The sequence below is a fragment of the Podarcis bocagei genome, assembly GCF_964188305.1.
Source record: "Podarcis bocagei genome assembly, chromosome: 15".
NCBI lineage: Eukaryota > Metazoa > Chordata > Lepidosauria > Squamata > Lacertidae > Podarcis > Podarcis bocagei.
The window spans coordinates 25545748-25566079 of record NC_138141.1 but is presented as its reverse complement, the minus strand read 5'-3'; the positions used below and the strand labels follow the sequence as shown (position 1 = coordinate 25566079).

Below are 20332 nucleotides of genomic sequence, written 5' to 3'. Positions count from 1 at the left end.
GTTCTTATAATTTCCCATCGTGGAGTTAATGATTTTTATCAGTAAACAGAAGCAAGCTCCTTTCTCGACCTTAGTTGCCAAATCCTTGTTTTAAAATGTCTACAATAGGGGGGAGACTGACTTCCTTTTTGGATCTCCCCCGCTCGTGCCGAATCCGGGAAAAAATTTTTTTTTCTCCTTTTAAGTCCGATTTCCAAATTACTCATGGGTTGTTGTTTATAGTCCAAATTTTCAATAGAAGAAGTCAGCGCTCTCCGTCGAATGGCATGCAGCTTCGCTCGGCAGGGAAAGCAGAGGACTCATAGCACCACGCCACCCCCATCCCCCGCTCCGTAGCCTTTAAAAAGGCTCCTTCGCGGGTTGGGGGGGCGCTAACGGTGCCCGCCGAGTCAACCATGTCCACGGGCTCCGTGCCCGTGGTTTTTGAGGGTCCCCGCGTCGCCGGCACGGTAGGACCCAACCCCTGCCGAGCTCGGAGGGAGTCCGCCATTCGGCGATGGCGCCAACCCGGAAGTCCCCCATTGTCTAAGAAGCAACACACCTGGGAGCATCACAAAGGTCTCCATAGATACGTCTAAGGTATGTAAGTCTGTGGCATTATCCCCACATCACAGTTGGGAGCACTGAGGCTGAGGAGCAGTGATCTGATGAATTTATGGGTAAGGCAAGATTTAAATCCCCCCATCACCTATTTTTTTTTCCCTAACTGGGGGTTGCTGTCAAAGTTGTAAGAGGCTGTTGTTGGCTTGTAATTATCATGCCAACAGCAACACCGCGAAAATCCCAGCAAAAGCTTCACAGAAGGGCAGGCAAAATGATCAAAGAGTCGGAGAAACTCCCCTGTGAAGAAAGGCTGCAATGTCTGGAACTTTTTGGTATAAAGCAGAGGTGAGTAAGAGGTGACATGATAGAACTTTATAAAATGTAGCTGGATGTTGGAAGATTCAGTGCAGACAAAAGAAAGTACTTCTACGCACAGAGCTTAGTTAAACTATGGAACTTGCTCTCACAGAAGACACTGATGGCCACCTACCTGGGTGGCTTTTAAAGAGGATTAGAGAAATTCATGGAGGAGGGCTACTGACAGCTTTGCTCTGCTTCCACGGTCAAGCTACCAGTTGATAGAAACCACAGGAGAGGAGAGGGCTCTTGCGTTTGGGTCCTGAATGGGGGTTTCCCCATAGGTACCTGTTTGGCCACTGTGAGAGCAGGATGCTGGACTATTGGCCTGATCCAGCATGACTCTTCCTAATTTCTGTTGTGTTTTGAATGGACAATATTTTCATATATTTCTGAATGGAAGAAAAGTCAGGGGAAAGTCTTCCATGTGAAACAGTCTCCCATACTAAAAAACCAACTTTTAAAACTATGGGGAATCAGCTCTTTGTGCAAAATGTGCCCTAGGTCTTGTATGGATTAATGTGTTTCACTTTTTCAACCTGAAAACCCAATTCTGATAAGACCTGCAAGGCTGCCTGGATGATCTTCTTTCTTTTCTTTTCTAAAAATTGTATCATCCTTAACATGCACATCACAGTGATTTTACTGACTGATAGAATATTGTACTTCACAGTGACAGCTTGACATTTTGCCTTATTTGTACCGATGAAAATCTCCCAAACTTCCATTTGATAATTCACTTTTTCATAGAACCCACCTTTCCCCCAGCTGCATCTTGCTTCCTCAAACACAAAATATACAGATCAAGAAAGTCTTCGTCTTTCTTCTTCACCACTAGACACCATTCAAGCATGTGACCCCCCCCCCCAATCTAAAGTGATGCAATCGAGAAAGGGTGGTCACCCACACTCAGTGAATATCTGGAGCTGTTAAACGTGATAGCTATGTTCTAATTCCACTGTTGGAGGCAATATGCCTCTGGATACCAGTTGCGGGGAATCACAAGTTGAAAGAGAAGTGTAGCACTCAGGTCCTGCTTTAAAAGAGGAGTAGACAAATTCATGAAGGGTGAGGCTGGCAGTGGCCACTAGCCTCAGCGGCTACATTCTATCTTCACTGCCCAGGTAGGAAGTCTCTGAGTGCCAGTTGGTGAAAACCACAGGAGGAGACAATGCCCTTCTGCTTATGTCCTGCTTGCTAGTTTCCCTGAGGGATCTGGGTGGCCATGGTGATGCTGGACGATGGGCCATTCTCCTGATCCAGCAGGGATATTCTAATGTTCTTAACTTCAGGACTGAGCTGAGATCAGAACCCAGATACTAATTATACTGATATTTCAAGCACTAGGCACTGCCCATAGAATAAGTAAACATACACATATTTGTCCATGGGCTTCCCATGGAAAGTAAAAATAACATTCAAGGAGGGAAGAGAGCGAAGAAGACTAAAGCCTTTGTCAATATTGCCCTTCCTGAGCAGATCAGCTTGACAGAGGCCATTTCTAACAGACAGTCTTCCATCAGACCTCTGCATTGGCAATTAGGCTTCCCCAAGCTTGAATCTCTTGGGGAAATAGTTTAGCTGAGTCCTTTTGCTTCCCTGGCTGGGAGATTGACACTCCTCCGCCAGATGTCCGTTTCTGACTGCACAATATCGTTCCCACAAATGAAGCAGAAGCTGGATGTTCATTCTGACTCTCCACTTAATGGTGAAATATCTTCTTCTGGGGTGGCATGATGAGGGGCAGTGGGGAGGAGGAGCAGGAAGAGGTGCCAAGCATCTGGTCACTGTTCATCTTCTCTGATGCTGTGCCACTGAGAGGAGAATGAAATGAAAAGGACCATGACGCACCATTACACATCAGCTCATCTTGCAAGCCAGACATTTAAAGTGCTAGGATGTCACTTTAAACTGTCATGGCTTCCCCCAAATAATTGTGGGAGCTGTAGTTTGTCAAGGGTGCTGAGAGTTGTAACAATATCCCCATTCCACCTCCCAGAACTACAATTCTCAGCATTCCCTGATTATTCAGTAGGGTTGCCATATTTCAAAAAGTGAAAAATCTCAACAACAAAATGAAGTTTTTGAGCTATTTTTAAGGTAATTCTCCAAGATATACGCTTCCAATGTGGGTTGCTATACATGTGGATTTCCCCAGACATTCCAGCGATTTCTGCCCAGACACTGTTTCTGATGGCCAAATCCTATCTATATCTGGAAAATTCCAGATGTATGGCAGCCCTATAACCACTCTGGCAATAAAGAGAGGAGGCCTCCCCCCTAGCAGCTCCCAGAATTCTTTGGGGGAACCCATTACAGCTGGAAGTGGTAGCATAGTGCTTAGAAGGTATGGGGTGAATGTGGCCTTTGTTTGTCTGAAGTGCAAATTCAGAGCACAGCAAAATGCTTCAGAGAACCAAGGAGGTTTATTTGTTTTTGTTTTTTTAAAAGCTCTGAAATTCACCATTCCATGATGGTAACACCCTTTGAACTGATAGCCATGGAAGGCAAAATCCTATTGGTTGGAACAATTTGGATAGTCCAGACCAGTGGCGTAGCGTGGGGGGTGCAGGGGGGGCTGGCAGCACCGGGCGCAACATCTGGGGTTAGGGTTAGGGGGCGCAAATCCATGGGTTAGGGGGCGCAAATTACTTGCCTTGCCCCGGGTGCTGACAACCCACGCTACGCCACTGGTCCAGACAGCTGTTAACACTGCCTGGATGCATATTGCCTTTGTTGCCAGCCTCCAAGGATGAAAAAGAGAGGTGTTCTGCGATGCGGGTAGTTTGCAGTGCATGTCAGGCCACCCTCCAGCTCCTGATCCTTTGTTGTATATGCTGCCATGTGCATTTAAGATGCAGAGAACACTGTTGGCTGTTAGTCCAGGTGGGCCAGGCTGGTGTCACAGTTCAGGCTAGCAAATAAGGATCAGAGGCAGGTATAAAGTCAAATGTCAAGTCATCATCGAAGGTAAAGGAAAATAGTATCTTCACACCAGAGTCAAATTGCTTGGCCTGAAGAGAAAGCTTTTAAAGTAAGACTTTTCTGGGCCTCATAGATAGGGATTGGCCCATGGAGTCAGCTGACTAATGCTAGATGGAAGTCCTGGTTCAACTTCTGTCCTGTACTCATGTCTCACAAAGGCATCTTGTTAACCATGAACAAACAGCAGCCATGTTGGCTGGGTACCTATATATCCCTCAGTCTTAAAGATCCCGTGGGTGCATCTAAGTTAGATGGGGATGGTTATCACTTGGTGACTTCCTCAAAACACCCCCTTACTGCTCTGATTCCTAAGGACAAGAGTCTTCTTTGTACCAGAACTGCTGGTGGCTAAGACACAGCGAGCGTTTAATGAAAGGATATTAACAACCACTGCCTGTTGACGATCAGGGTGAGAGTTTGATACTGGCAGGCAATTAGCGATGAAACATTTCTCCAAGCACTCAGAATCTGACGCTGCTTCAATCAGGATTTAGGTTGGTCAGAAAGCAGCCATAAAGCAAAACCCTCCATGACAAAAAGCGGAAACAAATTAACACAGACTGTCAAGACTGCTTCATCCCTTTGATTTGGAGATGGTCCTTTGAGGGGAAGAGAGCAGAGGCAGTGCTTCAGAGTAGAGAACTGTCTTTTCCTGGTGTATCAACCAAGGAGTCATCCTCAGGGGAACTGGATTAACTGGAAGTGGGCCAGGCATCCTTTTAGGTCTGGTAGGACACGGTGCTATGCTGGAAGCAATAATCGAGGTTTGGCTCAACATATTGTCAGGGGGTCGGCAGTCAGATGCTGGAGCAGGTGGTCAAGAGATGGGGAGCAAGAATGGGTATCATTCTTCCACTTCCCAGGACTATATTCATCCCCTGCAAAGGTAAGAGAAAAATGGTATTTCTGTGTAGGTGTCAGGAGCCCTGAGTGGGAGGGAGGAAAGCCTGGCTGAAAGGAAGGCACTTTTGCACAACCCTACAAATTATTGCCTAGGGACGCGGGTGGCACTGTGGGTAAAACCTCAGCGCCTAGGGCTTGCCGATCGCATGGTCGGCGGTTCGAATCTCTGTGGCGGGGTGAGCTCCCGTCTTTCGGTCCCAGCTCCTGCCCACCTAGCAGTTTGAAAGCACCCCTAAGTGCAAGTAGATAAATAGGTACCGCTTTCTAGCGGGAAGGTAAATGGTGTTTCCGTGTGCTGCGCTGGTGCCGGCTCACCAGAGCAGCTTTGTCACGCTGGCCACATGACCCGGAAGTGTCTCCGGACAGTGCTGGCCCCCGGGCTCTTCAGTGAGATGGGCGCACAACCCTAGAGTCGGACACGACTGGCCCATACGGGCAGGGGTACCTTTACCTTTACCTTACAAATTATTGCCAGGGCACTGGACCAGAAGGCGTCCTGGTGATTGTCAGCAGGGTTGCACCAGAGCACCTTTTGGTTCAGTGCTCTGGCAGAATCCTGTTGACTTGCACCAGAGTGAGTGATGCTCTGGACTCACATCAGAGCACTGGACCCCAAAAATGGGACATTCTGGGAACCAAACAGAAGCCGGAATTGGTTTCTGTGATCTGTGATGTCCTGCTTAAAATGGGACACTTGTGGGGTATGTCCTCCAGGAATTTGTTTAATCCTCTTTCAAAGCAATCTAGGTTGGTAGCTATCTCTGCTTTCTGTGGGGGTGAGTTCCATAGTTAACAAATAATAATATTACTAAACAATAGGAAGCCTCTGTTTCTGACCCGCTTGGGTGGGGTGGGAAAAAAGGAAGGAAGACACAAGCTCTTTGATCTAAGTCCTGCTCCCTTCAGCATTTTGTAGTACAGCAGGCTAGGGAGGCTCTGGGCAATGGCCTCCAATCTCAGGTGGATTATTAGCCCCAGTAATGAAGAGCATAGCTCATATGAAGGACAAGGCGTTTTCAAAACCCATTAATTTTACTCATAATGGGGAATTAATGTGCAGAAAGGCAATGCCAGCCCAACAGTAATTGCTTTTTTTTGGAAGGTTTGGAACAGCCAGGAAGTAAAACTCATTTTCAGGCAATGCTTTCTTCCCACCCCCAACTCCCTTTCTATCTTTCAGAAGAATTGAATATTTTTTTTAAAAAAATGCTGCTGCTTTTTCTTCATTATGGGTTGTTATATTTCATCATTACAAGACTTTCATATTTCAGCGCTTTCTCATTACATTTTTATAATTCCCCCTCTCAATATTAACATATAGGGGCAGAGCTGACGAGTCAGACTCAACAGGCTGCGGCCTATATTAATGTTTCAGTGTGTGGCGGAGTTAATTAGTGGCCATAATTCTCAGTGCTTCTGACCTTTGAGCAGGTGGCAGAAATCTGTTTTTGGTCCACCACTTCTGGATTACATGCCTGCCTTCCTGTCAATGAGACCTCCCTTTGGGAACATGGCTAATGCGTTCTGAAATTCCAAAAGCATCCATTGTGACGTCATCAGATTGCAAATAGATTCCACACACACGAAACCTGTTTCCACAATGATTTTTTTGCTGAAATACCCTCTTGTAAGAACATAAGAAGAACTCTGCTGGTTCTGGCCAATGGCCCATCTAGCCTAGTATCCTGTTCTCACCATGACCAACCAGATTCCTGTGGGAAACCCACAAACAGGGCCCAAACATGAGTGTAGGTGAGTCAGACTTCAAGTATGGATGGGGGCAGATGCTCCCATCCAAGCTTCAACCTCATGCAAATCCATGTATATCCTCCAACAGGGGCTTCATGATGACATTCTTACATTTTTATTATATAGAAATGCCAAAACGGACACATGCACTCATCCCTACATTAGAACAGGTTTCACCAAATACAAATGAATTAGAAAAAAATCCATGTGCCATCATAACTGTTAACTCATATCAGTACATACCTTGCTAAATCAAGGCTAATGCAAAAACATTCACTGGGAAGTTTCCTATATAAGCTGTGAGGGGAGAAGGTCCTCTAGTCTTCTCTAAATCCTCATTTTACATAGAAAAATGCATCAGGAAGAAGGATAATTTGAACACTCTTTCTTGACATAGTTTATGCCTGTGCAGGGAATTTTTTTAGAAGCAATACTCAAATGTATGAACCCCTACCTGGAATCGTGCAGCCATGAAGCCTTGCAACCACATGATTCTTGAGACCATATTAACTGATCTTCAGTAAGACTTGAACATAGGAAGCTGCCTTAGATGATCCATTTAGACTAATATTGCCTTCTCTGACTTGCAGAGGCTCTCCAGGGTCTCAATCAAAGGCCCTTTTCCTAGCCTACCTGTCTGGGCTCTTTCAAACTAAGGATGCTGGAGATCAAACCTGGAACCTTTTGTATGAAAGCATCTGCTCTGCCACAGAGCTATGTTACAGTTTCCAGTTGACTGGTGAAGAAAACCAGCACCCGCTGTTCCTGGGTACAGGTTTATGCGCATAGAGGCAGCCCAAGACCATTTTGCCTGCTTCGACTCACCTGCTTCTGCACATTAGAATTTCCAGCCTATAACGATGGAGCAAAAAGGTTAATAGCAAAGCTTTAATACAGTATTAAAAACTGTTTTGCAATTCCCTGATGGCCAAGTCTCATTTAACCACCTTTAATAGTTCTAGTGCCCCTTGTACCCATGATCAATAGCTTGCATGATCTACTATATATAAGGAGATAGTTGGGAAACTGCAGTTGGAAAATGATGCCCGTTGTAAAGAGCGGGCAGACTGAGGTTGGAGGGCTGTGCCTCATTTGCCCTAACAGACTAGCCTCTGGAGCAAATTAGTCCTTCCTAGCTACACCCTTTTCTTGGATGCTCAGTATGTTTTGGCTTGTTTAAACCCACCAAAACACCTTGGGGGCACTGATGGGGTGCACGCATCCAGGCAGCAGAGAGAGAGGGGGTATTTATGAGACCCCCCCTTGAGCACACTGTGTTTTCTATGTGGACTTTATGATTTGCATTTTTGTTGTTGTTTAGCATCCAAAATGCATATTTTTGTTTAGCATCCAAAATGCATATTTTTTAAAAAAATAATTTTTATTTTTCAGTTTTTCAAAAATTTACTGACATACAAATCACAAACACACAAATTGCATAAATTTCCCATAGACATACCCCCCTTTGTGGTTTCATTTTCATTTTTTAAAACTGCATTTTATACATGAATCCACCCTGCTAACGAACTTATTTGGATACAAGAATTTTTCAACTATTCCACAAATTTTCCCCAATCCCCAAATGCACATGTAAAAGGTTAATTTCAAGAGCTGTCAAACTGTGATTTCCTATGACTGAGGTAGTTATTTGCAGTTGGTACAGTTATGGCAGTTAGCTGAACAGTCTTAACAGAGCAGTGGGTATTTTATGTTGTGCTGCTGTTTGCCTCAGAGTTAGTTAGTCTGTAACAGTTTAATATATGTAAGGTGTTTTAACAGTTTAAGAAACATCCACCTGCATTGTATATTTAATCTGCAATTGCAAGGACACTTAGTAAAAGTTATTTGTCCTTTAAACTTTGAAAGAGAGTGTATTGCATAGTTTTTATAGGAGGGAAAAGGAGAACTAATTAACAGGTCAAACGACCCAGGGCTGTCTTCCACAAAGCTCTGCTAAATGGGAACTAGAGTTTAATTCCCACAAAAGCAACCTACCAAAAACGAAAAGAAAAAAGGACATACAGTGGTACCTCGGGTTACATATGCTTCAGGTTACAGACTCCGCTAACCCAGAAATAGTACCTTGGTTTAAGAACTTTGCTTCAGGATGAGAACAGAAATTGTGCTCCGGCGGCACACCGGCAGCGGGAGGCCCCATTAGCTAAAGTGGTGCTTCAGGTTAAGAACAGTTTCAGATTAAGAACGGACCTCTGGAACGAATTAAGTACTTAACCCGAAGTTCCACTGTACATTAAAATCAATGCAAAAAACTACAATGGAGTAAAAGCTAAAAACACATTCATATTATAAAAAGGCAGGAATAGACCATCCCACTTACCAAAGGAAGCCATAGATGATAAAAGGCTGAAGGCCTGGAAGAAGAGAAACATTTCTGTTTGGTGCCTAGAGATAGGCAATGATGGTGCCAGACTTGCCTCCCTGGGGAGAGTGTTCCATAAGTGGGAAGCCACCACCGAGAAGGTCCATTCACATGTCAACACCCTCTGCACCTACCTTGGAGAGGGCACAAGGAGAAGACCTTGCATGATGAATGCTGGGTCTTTGTTGGCTCATGTGGGCTCCTGAGCTACATAAGGCTTTATAGGTTTAAAGCAGCAGTTTGAGCTGAGCCCAGAAATTCCATGGAAGCCAGTGCAGTCATGCCAGAAGTGGTGTTTTATGTTCAGACTATCTTGCGTTGGTCAACAACCCGGCTGCTGAATTCTCAACCAGCAGCAGTTCCAAAACTGACATCAAGGGCAGCCCCATGTATATTGCATTGTGGTAATCTAACCCAAAAGATACCAGAGCCTGGACTACAGAAGCTATGCTATCACATCCCCTATTTCCCCCTTTAAATGTACACACAGAAGCCACAGCCTCGAGGTGGAGGTGCCAGTTTGTCAGAAACAAAGCCTGCATACATCAAGGCTACCTGGCTGTGAGCCAGGCAACACCCTCCCAAGGTGCTCCCCCCTCCCACTGCACACCAACCTTTAATTAATTAAAGGAAAGCATCTAAAACAAATGAAAATAAAAGCTCATTTTGCTGCAAACAACACACTTTTTTTCTAGCTTGGAACTCATAATCTCCCTCCTTCTCTTTTGTCAGGAGAAGAAAGACAAGAAACGGGTAATTTCCAAATCAGGAAGAAGGCGAATATTGTTGGATCCCACTTGGAGAAAGCCATTACCCAAATTAATGCTCCTAAAATGGACAAGGAACCTGTCCATTTCTGCTGTTTTTGTAGAGTCTGTCAGCTGTTTTCGGTGTTATGTAAGCACACAGGCCATCAGGCTAGCTCACTGCTCAGTGAGCAGAGGTGAGGTTCCTGATTTCTGGCATTATTATAACATCAAACTGTGTCTCCCTGTATCAGTCTTCATAAACAACTGGGGTTCGTCAGCTCAAATTGTGCTTTGCATTTTGTCGGTAAGAGAGGTGAAATTTATGGTAGCTAGGGGGAGCAGCAGGGCCATCGTGGTGGTGTCTCCGAGGCTGTGAAATAGGAAGTTGCAGCTCTTCAACTGCTTTCAAGAGGGGCTGCAAAGTGTTCCTATGCTGACTTGTCTTTGGTCTGTCTGGTCAAGAGTTAAACATGGAAGAGGCGGAAGTCAGGGAATCTTCTCTTTCAAATCTTAGAACTGCAGAATTGCAAGCGAGGGTTATCTACTCCAACCCGTTGCAATACAGGAATTTCAACTAGATCATACATGACAGATGGCCATCCAACCTCTGCATAAAAACCTCCAAGGAAAGAAAGTCCATCACCTCTCATGGGATTCTGTTCCACTGTCAAACAGCTCTTACTGTCAGAAAGTTCTCCCTGATGTTTAGTCAGAATCTCCTTCCTTGTAATTTGAATCCATGGGTTTGGGTTCTAGCCTCTGAAGCAGGAAAAAGCAAGCTGGCTCCATCCTCAATGTGACAGCCCTTTAGATATTTGAAGTTGACTGTCATATCTCCTCTCAGTCGCTTCTTTACCATCCTAAACATACCCAATGCCCTCAACCATTCCTCGTAAGAGACCTTTTTAAACCTTTGCACAGTAGGCTAATTCTCTCTCTCTCTCTCTCTCTCTCTCTCTCTCTCTCTCTCTCTCTCTCTCTCTCTCTCTCTCTCTCTCTCACACACACACACACACACACACACACACACACACACCCCTGTATACCCCCTCCAGGCAAAGAAGAGGCAGGATCAAACATCAAGGAGGCAAAAACACTTGGGATATGAAGCTGGTGATGGGGAGGAGGCCTGGGAAGAGTTATGAGGGCCAGAGAGAGAGAGAGAGAGGCCTGGAGGGCCACATTTGGTCCCTAGGCCTGGTTTTGTGTCATGATGTTACCAAAGGTAGTACATAGCTCTGGAACTGTAAAGAAAGTACACTACAGCTTCTGCCATCAGCCAAGGAAACTAGAGCCATTGGGAGGCTGTATACCTAGAGTTGCCATATTCCCAAAGTGAAAATCCGGATAAAGTTGTTATCCTTCCTTCCTTCCTTCCTTCCTTCCTTCCTTCCTTCCTTCCTTCCTTCCTTCCTTCCTTCCTTCCTTCCTTTTGTCAAGGCTGTTGAGCTTGGCATTTTTGGGCTTTTCTTGAATTTCAAAAGCATTAAGAATAAAATAAATTGCCCTGTTTGCCATATGTCCACGTTTTCACAAACATTTTGCTGATTCATCAAAAATCCATCCAGATGCCATTTTGCAGCTGATTCCCAGATGTGTTTGGGAAAAGCTGGATGTATGGCAGCCCTAGTATACCCTGTCTCTTAGGATGATCAAAAGGCAAGAAGGAGACCACCCTGGTCCCAGTCACTGACTGGAGAAGGAGCAGCTGTAGGAGGCTTACATCCCTGCCCGAAGGAACACTCAGCTCCAGCTGCCTGTAGCTCCAGGACTGCAAAAGCCAAGAGAAAGGTCACTCATGATCCAGCAATTGGCTGAAACCACAAGAACCATAAGTTGCTATTTGACCTTGAACACCAGCAAGGGAAGATTAGCCTGGTCTGAACTGTATAAAAATGGCTGCTTAAAGTCCAGAGTGAGCTGATCTGTTGGCTTCTCCATTTCTCATTTTCCCAGACATAAGTTCATCCCTCCATATATTCATATTTGTTTGAGAAGTTTCTCCTCCACAAAAGAAGTACTCATGAAAAATTATCAGCAATTTAGTGTGAATTTGCCCTAATAGACACACCATTCTATGCACACCATTCTAGACACATTTTTGCAAAGCCATTTCCCCTTATACAGTCATACCTCGGGCTGGGAATGTGATCTGTGCGGGAGGCATGTTCACAACCCGCAGCATTCGCAGCCTAAAGCGCTGCATCTGCGCACATGCATGACACAATTTGGTGCTTCTGCGCATGTGCGAGCGCTGAAACCCGGAAGTAACCCGTTCCGGTACTTCTGGGTTTGGTGCGGTCCGCAACCCGAAAACGTGCAACCCACAGCGTTCATAACCTGAGGTATGACTGTGGCATGCATTGTGGCATGCTTGCTTCACTAATATATGCATTTTGTATGCACACTTCACCCCAGTATATGCATTTTTGTACACATTACTGGAGACATACCGCTGGAGAAATGCATTGCAAAATTTGGGGAAGTGCAAAATTCAGTGGAGGGTTGTATTTCAGTTCACATTTTGTTTTGGAATGTCTGAATTAGGTAGGTTTCCTCTTTAAATGAGAACTGAACTGAATTTCTCCGCCATTCCTATTTATAACCATCTACTTTTTGTGGCCTCTAATAACTGATCTGCCCTTCTCTGCCTTTCCTCTCTACTCATTTTCCCTTCTTTTTTTTTTTATAAAATTTTTATTGGTTTTACAACATTTTTAAGAAAAACAAACAAACACAAAAAGTAACAGACATACATGAATAGTTTCAAACATATTTTCATAAACCTCTTTTCTTGGACTTCCCCATACCCCCCCTCTCTGCATCCCAATGTCCATAATTCAACTAGCAACTCCCAGTTGTTACTTTCTAATCCCTGTCATCTTAGTCCTCTTTTATAGTCTAGCCTTGTATCCCTGTACCCTTTTACTTCTGGAAACCAGAACATTTTAGCATTCATTAAGTTTATAGTAGTCCTTAAGATAACTTTTAAATTTTCTCCATTCTTCTTCCACCGTCTCTTTTCGTTGATCACGGATTCTGCCTGTCATCTCGGCCAGTGTCATATAGTCCATCACTTTCATCTGCCATTCTTCCAAAGTGGGTAAATCTTGTGTCTTCCAATACTTTGCGATAAGTATTCTTGCTGCTGTTGTGGCATACATGAAGAAAGTTCTATCTTTCTTTGTCACCAATTGGCCGACAATGCCCAAGAGGAAGGCCTCTGGTTTTTTAGAAAAGGTACATTTAAGTACCTTTTTCATTTCATTATAGATCATTTCCCAGAAGGCCTTTATCTTCGGGCATGTCCACCAAAGGTGATAGAAGGTACCTTCAGTCTCTTTACACTTCCAACATTTATTGTCGGGCAAATGATAGATTTTTGCCAGTTTGACTGGGGTCATGTACCACCTGTAAACCATTTTCATAATGTTTTCCTTTAAGGCATTACATGCCGTAAATTTAATACCGGTGTTCCATAACCATTCCCAGTCAGCTGACATAATGTTATGTCCAACATCCTGAGCCCACTTAATCATAGCCGATTTAACTGTTTCATCCTGTGTGTTCCATTTCAACAACAAGTTGTACATTCTAGATAAATTCTTAGTATTGGATTCTAACAATTCGGTCTCTAATTTTGATTTTTCCACCTGGAAACCGATTTTCCTATCCTGTTTAAAAAATTCCATTATTTGGCGATATTGGAACCAATTTTCTACTTTATGCTTCAATTTCTCCTGACTTTGTAGTTTGAATTTATCTCCATCCTGTTCTAAGATTTCCCAATACTTCGGCCATCCGACCTCCATATTGAGTTTCTTCACTGCTTTAGCCTCCACTGGTGACACCCATCTAGGGGTTTTATTTTCCAATAGATCTTTATATCTTATCCAAACATTAAATAATGCTTTTCTAACAATGTGATTTTTAAAGGCACTGTTAACTTTATCATACCAAAGATATGCATGCCAACCGAAAGCATTATTGAAACCTTCCAGATCCAAGATGTCCGTGTTCTCGAGGAGCATCCATTCTTTCAGCCAGCAAAAAGCTGCTGCCTCATAATACAATTTTAGGTCCGGCAGGGCAAAACCCCCTCTTTCTTTAGCGTCAGTCAATATTTTAAATTTAATTCGGGGCTTTTTGCCCTGCCAGACAAATTTCGAGATGTCTTTGTGCCACCTCTTAAAACATTCCATCTTGTCAAGAATCTGCAAGGTCTGAAACAAAAACAACATTCTAGGCAATACATTCATTTTAATTACTGCAATTCGGCCTAACATTGACAGTTTCAAATTTGACCATATTTCTAGATCTTTTTTAATTTCTGACCAACATTTTTCATAGTTGTCCTTATACAAATTCACATTCTTAGATGTTAAATAAACCCCTAGGTATTTCACCTTCTTGACCACTCATTTTCCCTTCTATGTCTGTCTTTTTAGCTTAGAAGGCTGGTGGCAACCACCCTCACTTTTTAAATTGATGTGAGTCACTCTGCGAAGCAAAACTGCGTGAAAAGCTGGAGACAAATACAGGAAATAAATTAAGAAAAAAAGTACTTGTCCAACTTGCAGTGTCCCATGGGACCGGTGAATTGTATCCGTGACATGGTCAAACAACAGAAGGAACTTTAATCCATGTCCCTGAATGCTAAACCCAGGTCACTACAGAACTCGTTTCTACAGGAGGCAGTCATGTATGTTGCTTTGGATGGCTTTAAAAGAAGATTAGACAACTTTGTGGGGGACAAGGCTGTCAGTGGCTACTAGACACAGCAGCTATGCTTTGCTTTAACTGCCAGAGACATCATCTCTAAATACCAGCTGCTAGAAACCACAGGAGGGGAGAATTACTGTTGTTCTCATATCTCACCTCTGGGATTCCTACAGGTACCTGGTTGGCCGCTGTGAAAACAGGATGCTGGATTAATGGACCATTAGCCTGATCCAATAGGAGGTTCTTACGCTCACATGGTGCATTATAAACAGTTTCATACTCCAAACCAGGTAATTGCAAATATTGGCTACATTGCCACTTAAGATGACATTTTGAGTGGCAGTTGAAAATGAGGTTTCTTTACATTTTCTGTTTTCATAGTAATGAAAGTGGAAGCCGAAAAATGTCCCTTTCTCCTTCAACTTGCCCAAATGACGTTCATGCTTCCTGCGCTTCCTGTTTATATTTATTGCCACCCCATTAACATCCCCCTCCCATTGCATCCTTGCAGCAATTCCCTCCTCAGACCAGCACATTGGCACATTTAACCTTCTGCTATGTCCACATTATGCACTGAGCTACGGCAAATCGTTTACCTGGGCAGTGAACTCTACCGAGCCGCATTCCAAATACAGCGATTTATTTGATACATTTCTGACAAGGGAAGCGACGTAAAAGGTCTCGCTTTTCTGACTGAGGTAAATAGCACATCATAATATAATCAGCAAGCAATACTAAAGAGCAATTCAAGGACTCTGGAGGGAAACATGTTGCTGGCTGATAAATGATTGGACATGACATTCAACATTTCTGATAGGGGATCTGACGGTTAGGCCAGAAAGATGTGTTCACTGAAATGTGGCCTATAGTATGTAGAGAGGATGTGGGGAACATTTTTAAACTTGGGGCCAAATTCTTTCACAGGTAACCTTCTGGGGGCCACATGCAATTGGTGGGTGGGTCCAAAGCAAAAGTTGATGGGACAATGAATGTGTAGTAGACTATATTCCACCCATGCAAAAACCAGAGGTTTCTACACACAGCCATACACCTGTTTTCTCTCTCTCTCTCTCTCTCTCTCTCTCTCTCTCTCTCCATTCAGGTAAGCAATAGACATCATCACACTTCAAGGGAATGATCTTCCTGGGTAGATAAACTACATAAATTGAAACCACATCCAAGGCACATTTAAAGCACACAGCTTCCACCCCAAAATCCTGGGAACTGCAGTTTCCCACTCATAGAGCTATGATTCGCAGTACCCTTAAAAACTACCGTTCCCAGGATTCTTCAGGGAACATCATGCACTTTACATGTGTATTTAAATGTAATGGGGAACATTTTCCAGCCCAAGGGCCACATTCCCTTGTTGGCAACCTTCCAAGAGCCACATGCCAGCTGTGGGTGTGGTCAAAGGCAAAAGTAGATGAGGCAACTCACATGAGTGGGCCAATGCATCCTACCTCCCAAGTGCTCCAGAAAAAAATGGGGCATCCTATTTTTTTCATGCAAGATCATGGTGGCCACATGACGTATGATGCTAATTATTTCCCCCAAGAGTTAAATGATAACTATTCAGAGGCAGCTACAGGAGAGCTATGAGATTCAGGTGAGGGTCAGATGCCTTGTCAATCCCAGCAGGCATCTGGCCTGCCCAGGCCTCCAGCCTGCCCACCATTCTCCTAAAGAAAAGAAGCATAGCATGGAAGACTTGTGTATAGTACGCAGATCTGAAAGGGCCACAAAGGGTAAACCACCCAAAAGGTATCCTGAAGAGTTTGCTAAAACAGTCATAGCAGATACAGATGTTGTTAGTAAATCAGAGAAGGTTTGGGAACTGTTATGTAGTGGGTTTAACACATTTTATGTTACAAGGTTCGTTCTAACCAATCGTATAAGCGCTGGTAGACGAACATTCTAATGGCAAGTAAGCGCATGGACTTTCAACTGTCAACTGTCAACTGTCAACGGTCAGTTCATGCTCAGCATTATGACTGTGTTGTCCAGTCAGTTCGGTTCTTGTTTTCCTATGAGCGAGCTGTTGTCACTGACAAATGTTGAATAAACATAGTTGAAGAACTTATTACTGCCTTGGGCTTCTGACTTTTTCCGAACATTCAACATTGGCGATGAGGATGGGGTTGATGAGCTCCCACTGGCTGCCAGAGGCCCAAGACCGCACCGCCGCTTGCCGCCTCGCAGTAAGCGTGACCTTACTTAGCAAATAGTCCCGGAAATGAGACCGTGCCTGCAGCATCTTCGCAACCACCCACAATCGCACAAGCGACTGCTCCAGGTCCGAGGACGGCCACCAGTCATAGGTGGCCACCACCGGACTTCGATGTGCGCCTAAGAAGGAGCTACGTCCGATTACAAGGCTTCACTAGGGAGGCAGACAAGGTGGATGTGCTACTGACGGTGCTGGGAAGTTCAAAGAATTTGTAACCAAGAATGGAATCCACCACATTCATTCCACTCCTTTTCACCGGGCCACTAACAGCCAAGCTGAACGCATGGTCTGTAATACCAAAGATGTGCTTAGGCGCATAGTGCATGGAGACTGGACTCTCCAGCTAGCGGAGTTCTTATTGGCCCAACACATCACCCCAAGTGCAATGACCGGCTGGAGCCTGGCGGAGTTGCTTATGGGGAGGAGGCCAGTGTGGTGTAGTGGTTAAGAGCAGTAGACTCGTAATCTGGTGAACCGGGTTCGTGTCTCCACTCCTCCACATGCAGCTGCTGGGTGACTTTGGGCTAGTCACACTTCTCTGAAGTCTCTCAGCCCCGATCACCTCACAAAGTGTTTGTTGTGGGGGAGGAAGGGAAAGGAGAATGTTAGCCGCTTTGAGACTCCTTCGGGTAGTGATAAAGCAGGACATCAAATCCAAACTCCTCCTCCTCCTCCTCCTCCTCCTCCTCCTCCTCCTCCTCCTCTTCTTCTTCTTCTCACTACCCTCCTTGATCATACGCACCCCGACCGGGCTCTTGAACAACGGCCATCCACTGTGGTGCGGGGGGCTCCAAGAGGGTTCTCCCCAGGGGACACTGTGTACGTCCGAAACTATGGGCCCGAACAGGGTTGGGTCCCTAGTATCATTGCCCGCTGTACAGGTCTGGTTTCCTACGAGGTAGGGTTGGAGGGGGGACTGGTTTGGAAGAGACACCTCGAACAGATCAGAGCCAGGGCACCTCTGAACATGGAACTTCAAGTGGAACCAAAGGACAGAGAAATGGGTACTTCGGGAGATTCTGTGCCCAGGCCAGAATGGGAACCAGACAGGTTGCCGGTGACTGAGTTACCCCAGCAGGGCAACTTCAGGCCGGGATCCTCAGTGGCTCCACTGGCAGTGACCCCTTCGGAGCCGGCCTTGCTGACCTCTCTTGCTGACTCAGACCGCGGGTACCGGAGGAACCTCCTGGGTCACCCACTTGGGCACAGGAACCGCGACGGTCCCAGCAGGAGCGGAAAAGGCCAGCACACCTTGATGACTATGTTTGTTCCTTTTGTTAGGAAGTTGGGGGGAGGAGTGCTATGTATTGGGTTTAACACATTTTATGTTACAAGGTGCATTCTAACCAATCGTATAAGCGCTGGTAGATGAACATTCTAATGGCAAGTAAGCGCATGGACTTTCAACTGTCAACTGTCAATGGTCAGTTCATGTTCAGCATTATTTCTGTGTTGTCCAGTCACTTTGGTTCTTGTTTTCCTATGAGTGAGCTGTTGTCACTGACAAATGTTGAATAAACATAGTTGAGGAACTTATACTGCCTTGGGATCCTGACTTTTTCCGAACATTCAACAGGAACCTTCAAGCTTCCAAGAGGTCCAAAGTTGAGCCTCAGAGGATGCTGAGTCATGGTTAAATGCCATGAAGGCTGAACTTGATTCCTTAGAGAGAAACAAGACATGGGAACTAGTTCCAGGCCTGCCCAGACCACAAAAGGTTTACAAAATTTAGTTATTGCAAAAGTTTTTCAGTATTAATTTTATGCATTTTTAAAAATCACCATGGTATTTAACAATACCAGTCTTTGATGGATGGATGGATGAATAGAGAGATACCCACCCACCTCCATCGCCTCAAGCAAACAAGATGCATTCTGGCCAGGGAAAAGCACTTGAAGAGAGAGCAGATCAGGGCCAGTGAGGAGTGCTCTTGTCAGGAGCTCATCCTACACTCGAGCAGGACCCTGGCAGAGACACATGCCCAACTGGCATGTTCTCTCCTTCCTGGTCATTCGTTCAGGAGCTTCAAAAACTTTCTTCAGCCCGAACATCACAGCGACCTATTCCAACAGACACCGGCACACTTAGGGATCCGCAGAGTGTTCACAGTTTGTGTAACAGACCTCAGCAACTCAGCATTTTGGCTAATCTACTTTATTTACATATAAACACACACAGAGCACTGCAACATGGCTCCCTCTCTCTAGCATCAGACAGCAGAGAGCAAAAACAAAGGACAATAGTCCCACTTCACGGAACACAGTAACACAAACTTCCTGTCTTCATCACTTCCCACTTTGTGGAGTCAAAACAAGCACCGTTATGTGATAGACAAAAATCCCATGTTTGCAGTCATGGAGCAGGAATTCTAAGAGGTCTGAGGGATGGTGTGTGGACTGAGCAGAATCCCACGGGCCAGATGGAAAGGTCTGGAGGGCCACATTCAAACCTCCAGGATGTTTCCCATTCCTGCTTTGGAGGTGAAGCAAAAGGCAAGCTTGATACCAGACCCAGGCAGTGCATAAATCTACCCACCATCCCTCCAGAAGTTCAAAGGCATGCAAAAAAGGGGAAGGGGGAAGCTAAAGTATGTCAGTTGGCAGATGCCTCCCCTCCAGTGATATTGTATGGGGTGTGGAAGGGGGAGGGGTTGCTGATGGCGATGATATGCTCTTGCTTTCTCTCTCTTCCTCCAGGCTGGCTGTGTACTCTGCACTGTGATGCTTTTGTTCTCAGTCAACTTCCCCATCCGCTTTGCTGCAGGGGTCCGACTGTCTTTCAAGAAACAAAATCCCGGGGTTCTCCCTGAACTTTCGAAAATCTCTCTCTTCTCTCCCCACCCTTGTACAGCTAAATGTACCATTTGAGAGAGAGTAGAAAGGCTGGAAGCGTGTGGGTGGTTTCATCCTGCTGCTGTGATGATGATCACTGCTAATATTGCCAAGTATAAAGCAGTGTTTGAGCATCGAAAGAGAAAGGGCTGTAGCTCAAAGGTAGAGCACCTGCTTTGTAGGCAGAAGGTCTCAGGTTTGAGCCCTGGCGTCTCCAGGTAGTGCTGGTGAGTGAGTGAGACCCTGTCAACTTACAACACCTCTCCCCAGAGATCTGCATGCTTTGATGATTTGTTAGTGGGCCATTTTCAATGTGTTACTATTGATATACAAGACTTAATAGCTTGGGAGCAGTTTACTTGTGGGATCACCTTTCCCTCATATGTGCTCATTGAACCACTTTGATCTGCAGAACTGGCACTATTACAGGTACCACTCGTTACTCAATTCACACTTGCAAGAAATCATCCTTTTAGTGTGGCAGCACAAACTCCCTGCCTATTGACATCAGGCAGGCGACTTTGCTGTAACCTTTTGGTGCCTTGTTAAATCATTTTTGTTTAGGCAAGCCTGTTCAAGTGTATAGACATTGACATGTTTCCATCTCTTTTTAGTTCACTGCTGATTTCAATTGTTTTTAAAATGTTTTTAATTATTTGTTTGTAGCTTCATTTATTAAATTTAATATAGCTTGTATACTGCTTTGATGTTTTGTTACAATTAAGTGGTGTATATACATTTTGCTTAATAAAATAAATTTATTTTGGACATTAAATATAGATATATAAGGGACACGGGTGGCGCTGTGGGTTAAACCACAGAGCCTAGGACTTGCTGATCAGAAGGTCGGCGGTTTGAATCCCCGCGACGGAGTGAGCTCCCG

The 20332-nt window shown here is 44.8% G+C and overlaps 2 long non-coding RNA genes across 3 annotated transcripts; one reads left to right on the top strand and one right to left on the bottom strand.

Moving 5' to 3' along the window:
- The first annotated feature begins 623 nt into the window (after positions 1-623).
- Positions 624-14682, top strand: LOC308574077. 2 transcript variants are annotated; one of them, XR_014002332.1, is made up of 3 exons: positions 624-888; positions 9650-9860; positions 14562-14682. It is a non-coding gene; the product is annotated as an uncharacterized lncRNA (long non-coding RNA). The 2 variants fall into 2 exon arrangements; XR_014002333.1 differs by lacking the exon at positions 14562-14682 and having other exon boundaries at positions 9650-9950.
- LOC308573960 lies at positions 2211-7382 on the bottom strand. The gene is made up of 2 exons (XR_014002284.1): positions 6210-7382; positions 2211-2714 (listed from the first exon to the last, which is right to left on the bottom strand). It is a non-coding gene; the product is annotated as an uncharacterized lncRNA (long non-coding RNA).
- Positions 14683-20332: the final 5650 nt, after the last annotated feature.